The sequence below is a fragment of the Aedes albopictus genome, chromosome 2 (genome assembly GCF_035046485.1).
Source record: "Aedes albopictus strain Foshan chromosome 2, AalbF5, whole genome shotgun sequence".
NCBI lineage: Eukaryota > Metazoa > Arthropoda > Insecta > Diptera > Culicidae > Aedes > Aedes albopictus.
The window spans coordinates 50,200,439-50,209,277 of NC_085137.1; positions in this window are offsets into that span (position 1 = coordinate 50,200,439).

Sequence of the window (8,839 nt, forward strand, 5' to 3'; positions counted from 1 at the left end):
TGCTGCCAAGGCTTGTCCTGTCTCGCTCAGTCCCACCTACCAGCATGTACTTTGTCTTAGCCGCATTCACCACCAGTCCGACCTTTGCTGCTTCACGTTTCAGGCGGGTGTACTGTTCTGCCACCATTCTAAATGTTCTGGCAATAATATCCATGTCATCCGCAAAACAGACAAATTGGCTGGATTTCGTGAAGATCGTACCCCGGCTGTTGAGCCCGGCTCGTCGCATAACACCTTCCAGGGCGATGTTGAATAGTAGGCAGGAAAGTTCATCACCTTGTCGTAGTCCCCGTCGAGATTCAAATGAACTGGATAGTTCACCCGAAATCCTTACGCTGTTCTGCACACCGTCCATCGTTGCTCTTATCAGTCTAGTCAGCTTCCCGGGAAAGCTGTTCTCGTCCATAATTTTCCATAGCTCTGTGCGGTCGATACTGTCGTATGCCGCTTTGAAGTCGATGAACAGGTGATGCGTTGGGACCTGGTATTCACGGCATTTCTGGAGGATTTGCCGTACGGTGAAGATCTGGTCCGTTGTCGACCGGCCGTCGATGAAACCGGCTTGGTAACTTCCCACGAACTCATTTACTTTAGGTGAGAGACGACGGAAGATGATCTGGGATAGCACTTTGTAGGCGGCGTTTAAAATGGTGATCGCTCGAAAGTTCTCACACATTAACTTGTCGCCTTTCTTGTGGATGGGACAGATTATCCCTTCCTTCCACTCCTCCGGTAGCTGTTCGGTTTCCCAGATCTTGACTACTAACTGGTGCAGACAGGTGGCCAACTTTTCCGGGCCCATCTTGATGAGTTCTGCTGCGATACCGTCCTTACCAGCCGCTTTGTTGTTTTTGAGCTGGTGGATGGCATCCTTAACTTCCCTCAGCGTGGGAGTTGGTTCGTTCCCGTCCTCTGCTGCACCAACATAGTCATTTCCTCCGCTGCCTTGGTCCTCCGTGCCTACATTCTCTTCGCCATTCAGGTGCTCGTCGAAGTGCTGCTTCCACCTTTCGATCACCTCACGTTTGTCCGTCAGGAGGCTCCCATCCTTATCCCTGCAGATTTCGGCTTGCGGCACGTAGCCTTTGCGGGATGCGTTGAGCTTCTGATAGAACTTCCGTGTTTCCTGTGAACGGCACAGCAGTTCCATTTCCTCGCACTCCGCTTCTTCCAGGCAGCGCTTTTTCTCCCGGAAGAGACGGGTCTGCTGCTTCCGCTTCTGTCTGTATCGCTCCACATTCTGTCGGGTTCCATGCTGCAGCATTACCGCCCGCGCTGCATCCTTCTCCTCCAGAATCGCTCTGCACTCCTCGTCGAACCAATCGTTTCGTCGACTCCGTTCTACATACCCGATAGTGCTCTCGGCTGCGTTGTTGATGGCTGCTTTGACTGTACTCCAGCAGTCCTCTAGAGGGGCCACATCGAGCACACCCTCGTCCGGCAACGCTGCCTCGAGATTCTGCGCGTATGCGGTGGCGACATCCGGTTGCTTCAGTCGCTCTAGATCGTACCGGGGCGGCCGCCGGTACTGTACATTGTTAATAACGGAGAGTTTTGGGCGCAGTTTAACCATCACCAGGTAGTGATCAGAGTCGATATTAGCGCCACGATAGGTCCTGACGTCGATAATGTCGGAGAAGTGCCGTCCATCAATCAGAACGTGGTCGATTTGCGATTCCGTTTGTTGTGGTGATCTCCAGGTGTAACGATACGGGAGGCTGTGCTGGAAGAAGGTGCTACGAATGGCCATGTTCTTGGAGGCGGCGAAATCGATGAGGCGTAGGCCATTTTCGTTCGTCAGCTGGTGGGCGCTGAACTTTCCAATTGTCGGTCTGAATTCCTCCTCCTGGCCTACCTGAGCGTTTAGATCCCCTATGATGATCTTGACGTCGTGGTTTGGGCAGCTGTCGTACTCGCGTTCGAGCTGCGCGTAAAATGCGTCTTTGTCATCATCAGTGCTTCCGGAGTGAGGGCTGTGCACGTTTATTATGCTGATGTTGAAGAATCGGCCCTTGATCCTCAACCTGCACATTCTTTCGTCGATCGGCCACCAACCGATCACGCGCCTCTGCATGTCGCCCATCACTATAAAAGCTGTTCCCAGCTCACGTGTGTTGCCGCAACTCTGGTAGATGGTATGATTACCTCTAAACGTTCGCACCATAGATCCTGTCCAACACACCTCCTGCAGCGCTACGATTCCGAACCCGCGGTCCTTCAGTATATCGGCGAGTATGCGGGTGCTCCCGATGAAGTTGAGAGATCTGCAGTTCCACGTACCGAGCTTCCAATCGCAAGTCCCTTTTCGTCGCTGTGGTCGTCGCCATTGGTATCGGTTCGCATTCTTCTCTTGTTGCTTTTCCGGTGCTAGTCTTTTTTACGGCTGGCTCGCAGGGCCTGACACCAACCCACTAACCCAGGGAGCTGGGCTTACCTTCCCGGAAGCTACGGGTTCTGCATTGGCATTTCCTCCAACTACAGTGCTAAATAGCTAGGCTCGAGCGCCAGTCTTCGCCGGGGGTGGTGTTTTTAATGGGCGCCCAGGAGATAATATTTTACCTGAGCTTCCACCCCCGATTTGACATGCATGTGCACAACAGTGTATGTGTTAGATGTTCATCTAACCCCATCCGCAGGAGATTTGGATTGTGGAAAGAAGCAAAATCAGTCGTACATGATTTCAGTTCTACGCCTATCGGCGACGGACGGATATAGTCTATTGGCTCCGTAGCTTGAAGGAATAGGTGCGCCCGTCAAGCGAATTGGGAGTCGTGGGTTCGATTCCCACCGGAATACGTGGATTTATTTTCATAATTCAAATTTCAATCTGTTCATCGAGCACATGTTTCTGTTGTGCACATGGATATCAAAGCATTTTCTATAGTATAGGGGGCTGTCCATAAACCACGTGGTCATGAGGGGGGGGGGGGGGGTTCGGCCAATGACCATTTTGTATGGACAAATAAAAAAATTTGTATGGACTAATGACCACGCGGGGGGGGGGGGGGTTGAGAAGTCCCGAAAAAATGACCACGTGGTTTATGGACAGCCCCTAGTAAGTATATCAGGCCAAACATGTCTAAAGGCCCTATCTGCAGAATAGAGGCTCTCTTTGGTTTCCCTCTCTTTCGTTAATATCTCAACTGTTTATTTGTATTATGATTGTCTCCTTGCATTGAACGATGGTCAAAACAATCGTCTTTTGATTTGTACTGCAAAAGTTGTTTAAAAGTGTACCATTACATTGCAATAATTGAAAGAGAAAGTGAACAAAGAGAGCCTCTCAAATGCAGATAGGACCTATTGAAATGTTTGGCCTGATATTAGTATTTTCTATAGCATTATGATGTATACCTATGAAAAAAAAAGAAAATTCGTTCCCGAAACGTCTGTAGAAAAAAAAAAAAAAAAGGCGCATCGAAAGGATTAAACATCGCCATGGGCTGGCAACGATACATATTTGAAGATGTTCGGTGGTAGAGAAAGAAACTCGCAGCAGTGTATGATAAGCACAGCTCTTCAAATCGGTTTAGAACGCACTTTATCCTCCTAAAATCCGTCGGAGACACATTAGTTTGCTCTTGAGACAGACCAATAGTTATTTTGACAGCGTAACGTGTTATTTGACTGGGAAATATTAATTTGACAGTGGTCAACAGTTGGTTTCCGTTTGTCAAAGAAATCAACTACTCCCAAAGTAAAAGACACCTATAAACCGTAAAAATTACATAGACGTTGTTATTGCTTCTTTTCTCTGCCATCAATTCCTCAGTAATACGATAGGAACATACAGACCTGAGAATACTGTTTAACCCTGTAGAAAATTCATTACAACAAAAATAATTTATTCGTTAGCCCTAAAGCTACCTAATGCATGGTGAGCATCTCCGATAGCAACATCAAGTGCTCCTCCAGACGGCGATGAGTTTACATTGAAACCATAAAGCGTAACAGTATACTACCGCCAAGCCCAGCCATCAACACAACAGTGCAAAAGGCCAAAAACGTGCTCTTCCAGTCAGTCAGTGCAACGGAGATGCAAGACCCAACCATCTTGCTTCTGCATTAAAGGTTGCATCGGTTGAACCTGTTTGCCCATAATGGCTTTGCTTCTCACCACTGACTGTATACCTACCGCTGTGCTCACAGAAGCATTCACTCTGCCCGGTTTATTAGAAGCGTTTCTTCGTTCGTGCGAAAAAGCGTTTGTTCGCACTACTGCAACTCCACAGAAGTAGTTGAAGCTGACTGAAAGCTCAACTCAACAGGTCTTGGAGGGCGCGCGCGTTCATGCTCATAAGCAAGCAGCAGCAGCAGACGGACCGCGTTGCATGCATGCTAATTATGTATGTTGTAGTAACATTAATAATAACATAATCATTTCGACACACACCCGCATGACTTGGCGGCGGTCGGAGCCACGTCTCGTCTCGACTCGTCAGTTTTAGGGTCAATCTGGCACGGCACGCCATGCCGGCGGCGGGAGCCGGCTTCCATACGAACGACAAAATATGCCGGCGGCGGCAGCGACGGCAACGGTGGCTGCTCAATTAGTTGCCCAAATTGGTAGGATGCGATACAAATTAATGTCAAACTGATCACGAACTTCACAGAATGGGGAGGTGATGACGAGAGGGGATGAAACAGACCTTATTTGGCCTGAATTTGCAGTGCCAATTCCGACACCTATTCTCTGACACAGAGTGGCGGCCTGAGTGGGGTGATGTATCTGAATGCTACCATCTAATAAGGCTGATACAAATTTTATTTTGACTTTTTGTCTCCCCCCCCCCCCCCCCCCCTTCAAAAATATTTGGCTGGATTTAGCATTTTGAGGGGGCAGATAAAAAAATATTTATCAAAATTTGGGGTCTTGCTCAAAACTCTTTAGCAAATCCGATGAGTTTTAAATATTTTTCAAATTAAATGCTTTATTATTTTTATCCCCCCCCCTCGACCAGTCAAAGAGTGGTGGGACAAAAAGTGAAATAAATATTTGTAACGGCCTAATTCAGTAGGTATATCAAACAATTTGGGGGTCTCCAGTTAGCCTAGGGGTTAAGGCTATGGATCGCCAATCCGGAGACGGCGGGTTCGATTCCCGTTCCGGTCGGGAAAACTTTCTCGACTCCCTGGGCATAGTGTATCATTGTCCTTGCCTCATAATATACAAATTCATGCAATGGCAGGCAAAGAAAGCCCTTCAATTAATAACTGTGGAAGTGCTCAAAGAACACTAAGTTGAAGTGGGGCAGACCAAGTCCAAGTGGGAACGTAGAGCCATAAAGAAAATGAAAAAGATCAAACAATTATTTTAAGGTGATTTTCGACCGGAATACTACTAGTGTACAGATATTGGCTTTCTCCCTCAAGGATAAATGTAAACGACTAGTTTTGGAGTACTCGACATTTCGGACGGCTTTATTTGGACTTTATCAAGGGAATAACTAAAACACTACATCTCACGCACACACACTCCAAACGTGAACACCCGTTACTCCGGTTCTACGAGAATGCAACGCGGGTTTCAAAAGGATTCGTGATAGAACATCCGGAATTATGTGTCCTGGAGTCCGACAAGGGGAAGAAAATGGTGATCATGCGTCTCGCAGACTATGACACAAAAATGCTGGAACTACTCAATGACTCGACGTACCAAAATCGCTGACGCAACATCAGCGATCCAAAATAATGTCAACAACATTGCCAAAAGGTTGTCAAACCTCCAACTCATCGAAAAGCACACCTAACACCAACTTCAGACCCATACAACTACTTGTTCCCACATCTACGGGCAACCCAAAGCCCATAAACCCAACCTATGTCCAAGTTCATAGCGAACATCCTACACACCACTTTCACTGATCAATAAACAACGTCAAAGATAGTTTCGCATTTCCGGAATACGTCAACTCCGTTATGATTCCTCCTGACCACGTGGTTTCGTTCGACGTTGTTTCGCTGTTCGCCAATAATCCGAAGGAGAGAATCATCCGCAGCATCATATTCCGATGGGCATACATCGAACGAGTAACGGAGATCAACCTAGACCTGTTTTTGGAAATGGTTGAGATGTGCTTAAACAGTAACTATGTATGTTGGGATCCCTGGTGAACCACCCCAATCAGTCATCATTTCGGATTATAGATCGCGAAAACACATCTTCAATTATGCCGACCAGATCACAGCTTCTGATCTGTCGCGGTGCTCAACACAAACTGCCCTTTATTTCAATTCAATGCAATTCTACAATTCATTGGGAATAAGGATTTCCAGTAACATCGAGTACCTTAATTTAAAAACCTAACATTCGGCCAACCTGACCGGCATCCGTCCCGGATGGCGCCTTTTTTCATTGTCCTCATCGTCAGCGTCGCCGTGAACTGCAGTTTTTCCAACATAATCGTTTAGTCCAGTACGATTCCTAAACTGCATATGACCGCATCTCATTAGCAGGAATCGTTTGATGTAGTACGGTTCTGCGTACACATACCAGCCATATTGACGAAACTGCTTTCCGTTTCTGCGATATTTGCCCGTACACTTCCTAGGCCGAAATGATCTGGAGCCTCGGAATCGATTTCGTTGTTGATGTTTGTGCGACTTAGTATAATCGCTACTGTACTCAAAATCGGTATCATCACTTTGTGGTGTCTCCGCCGCCGCTTCAACCCCGGCCGCATTTGATTGAGATCGAACAGACACGGTAAAGAGCACATCATCGTCGTCAGTTGTGGTCGTTGTGGTATTGTTCACCTCGTTGTTCACTGCTTCCCAAATTTTATTGTTCTCTTCGCTTCGCTCATCAACTGCACTCTGTGAACACGCCTGCATGTCGTCGATGGTAGAGCTCAACAATTTAGTCTCATTCTGACCGCCTAATTCTTTCCGTAGTAAGTTTACTTCCTGGGCTAATTTGGACGTTCTATTGACAAACACCTCCACTTGTGCGGTGAATTTAGCCCACAAACTATTATAACAGTTTAAGTCCACTCCTACACATCCATTGTCAAACTGGATACCGTAATTGTTATTCGCGCCTATATCACTTCCAACTGATGCAATGACTTGGTTCTGATGTTCACCGCCTGGGATTCCCGGACGAGCCCCCAAAATTGTTGGGATCCCTGGTGAACCACCCCAATCAGTCATCATTTCGGATTATAGATCGCGAAAACACATCTTCAATTATGCCGACCAGATCACAGCTTCTGATCTGTCGCGGTGCTCAACACAAACTGCCCTTTATTTCAATTCAATGCAATTCTACAATTCATTGGGAATAAGGATTTCCAGTAACATCGAGTACCTTAATTTAAAAACCTAACATGTATGTACTTCCGATTCAGGAACAGATGCTACCAGCAGACTTTCGGAACTGCTATGGGCAGCCCACTATCATCGATCCTTGCGGACTAAGCAATGGAAGATTTTTTGGCCACAGTTTCTTAGCCGTTATGTTTCGCCGTCAGGGTTGTGAAAAAAAAATACGTGGACGACCTGTTCCTCGTACTACCCAAAACCGATGTCCAAAGTATACATGCAGTGTTCAACAATTACGATCAACAACTCCAGTTCACCGTAGAGGACGAGAAGGATGGAGCACTGCCTTTCCTGGACACCCAACTGATACACCACAACTCGATCTCGCTCAAAATTCACCAATGTAGCTTAACCCTCTAATACCCAAATTTTTGATTTTGATCTAAATATCATTTTTTGTCATCTAAAATCGATTTAAATATGTTTTGGAAGATGATTCTTTTTAATTCTCGATTTCGTGAATTTCAGTTTTTGATTTTTCTAATTTTTATTTTTGAACATCCCCACACTTTTATATTTTTCCTGGAAGCCAATTTGAGAAACGGATTTTTTGAGATGAAAACAATTTGAGATTTTATGATTATTGTTGAAATATTATTGTTTTAAATTTTTTTCACGGAAAATTTTATTTTCCGTGTAATTTTAAGGAAAATAATTTTATTCGATTCCCTTAAACTATCATACAAGGATAGAATGATTTGGGAAAAAATTAAAATATGTTAATTGTAGCGATTCAATACAAAATAAACAATGACTTCTAAAAGGTGACTAAATCATCAGTTTTTCAATGATTTTTAAAAAATGTAAATACGCTTTAAAATACACCAAAAACTTTTTGAGATATACAGAACAGTCCTAAATATCAGCCAAAAATTAAAAAAAATATTTTCCACGAAACAAAAATAACAAAAATGCTCAAACTATACCCCGTCTAAAGGCGGGATTGGGTATTAGAGTATAAGTACATGATAAGTCAGAATGATAGTGATTTGGTTCACGTATGAAAAAGTTATGAGCATTCAAATAAAAAATGAATTGTTGAATATTACCAAACAATAAACCTTACCGCTTCACGATGTCATGACTACAAGTCATGATATCATGACCTAAACTACGGTTATCATAAACAAATTTAACCTTTTACAGCACTGCGAGTCATGATTGCGAAAATCGTTATACAAGGTCAATCTCGTTTCAGAAATAAAACAACACGACTCTTAATCATGAAATCATGACTCTGATTCCTGTAAACATGACTCCGAACCACATAATCATGAATCCAAATAGCGGATTTTGGCGCCGCCGAACGTTACGCAATGTTCATCAGCAGCTTGTTGTTTTTTTTAACATTTTCTGAGTTTAAAGCAGTAAATTAGTTAGTAATAAAAACAAATCATAATTGCTCGTTCTAAATTTCAGCGTGTGTCTTTGTATTACTTCCAAATTCTCAAAAATAAAATTTCTCAGCAGCATTGAAAGTTTTCTAGACATACACTCCCGATCAAAAGTTTGGGGT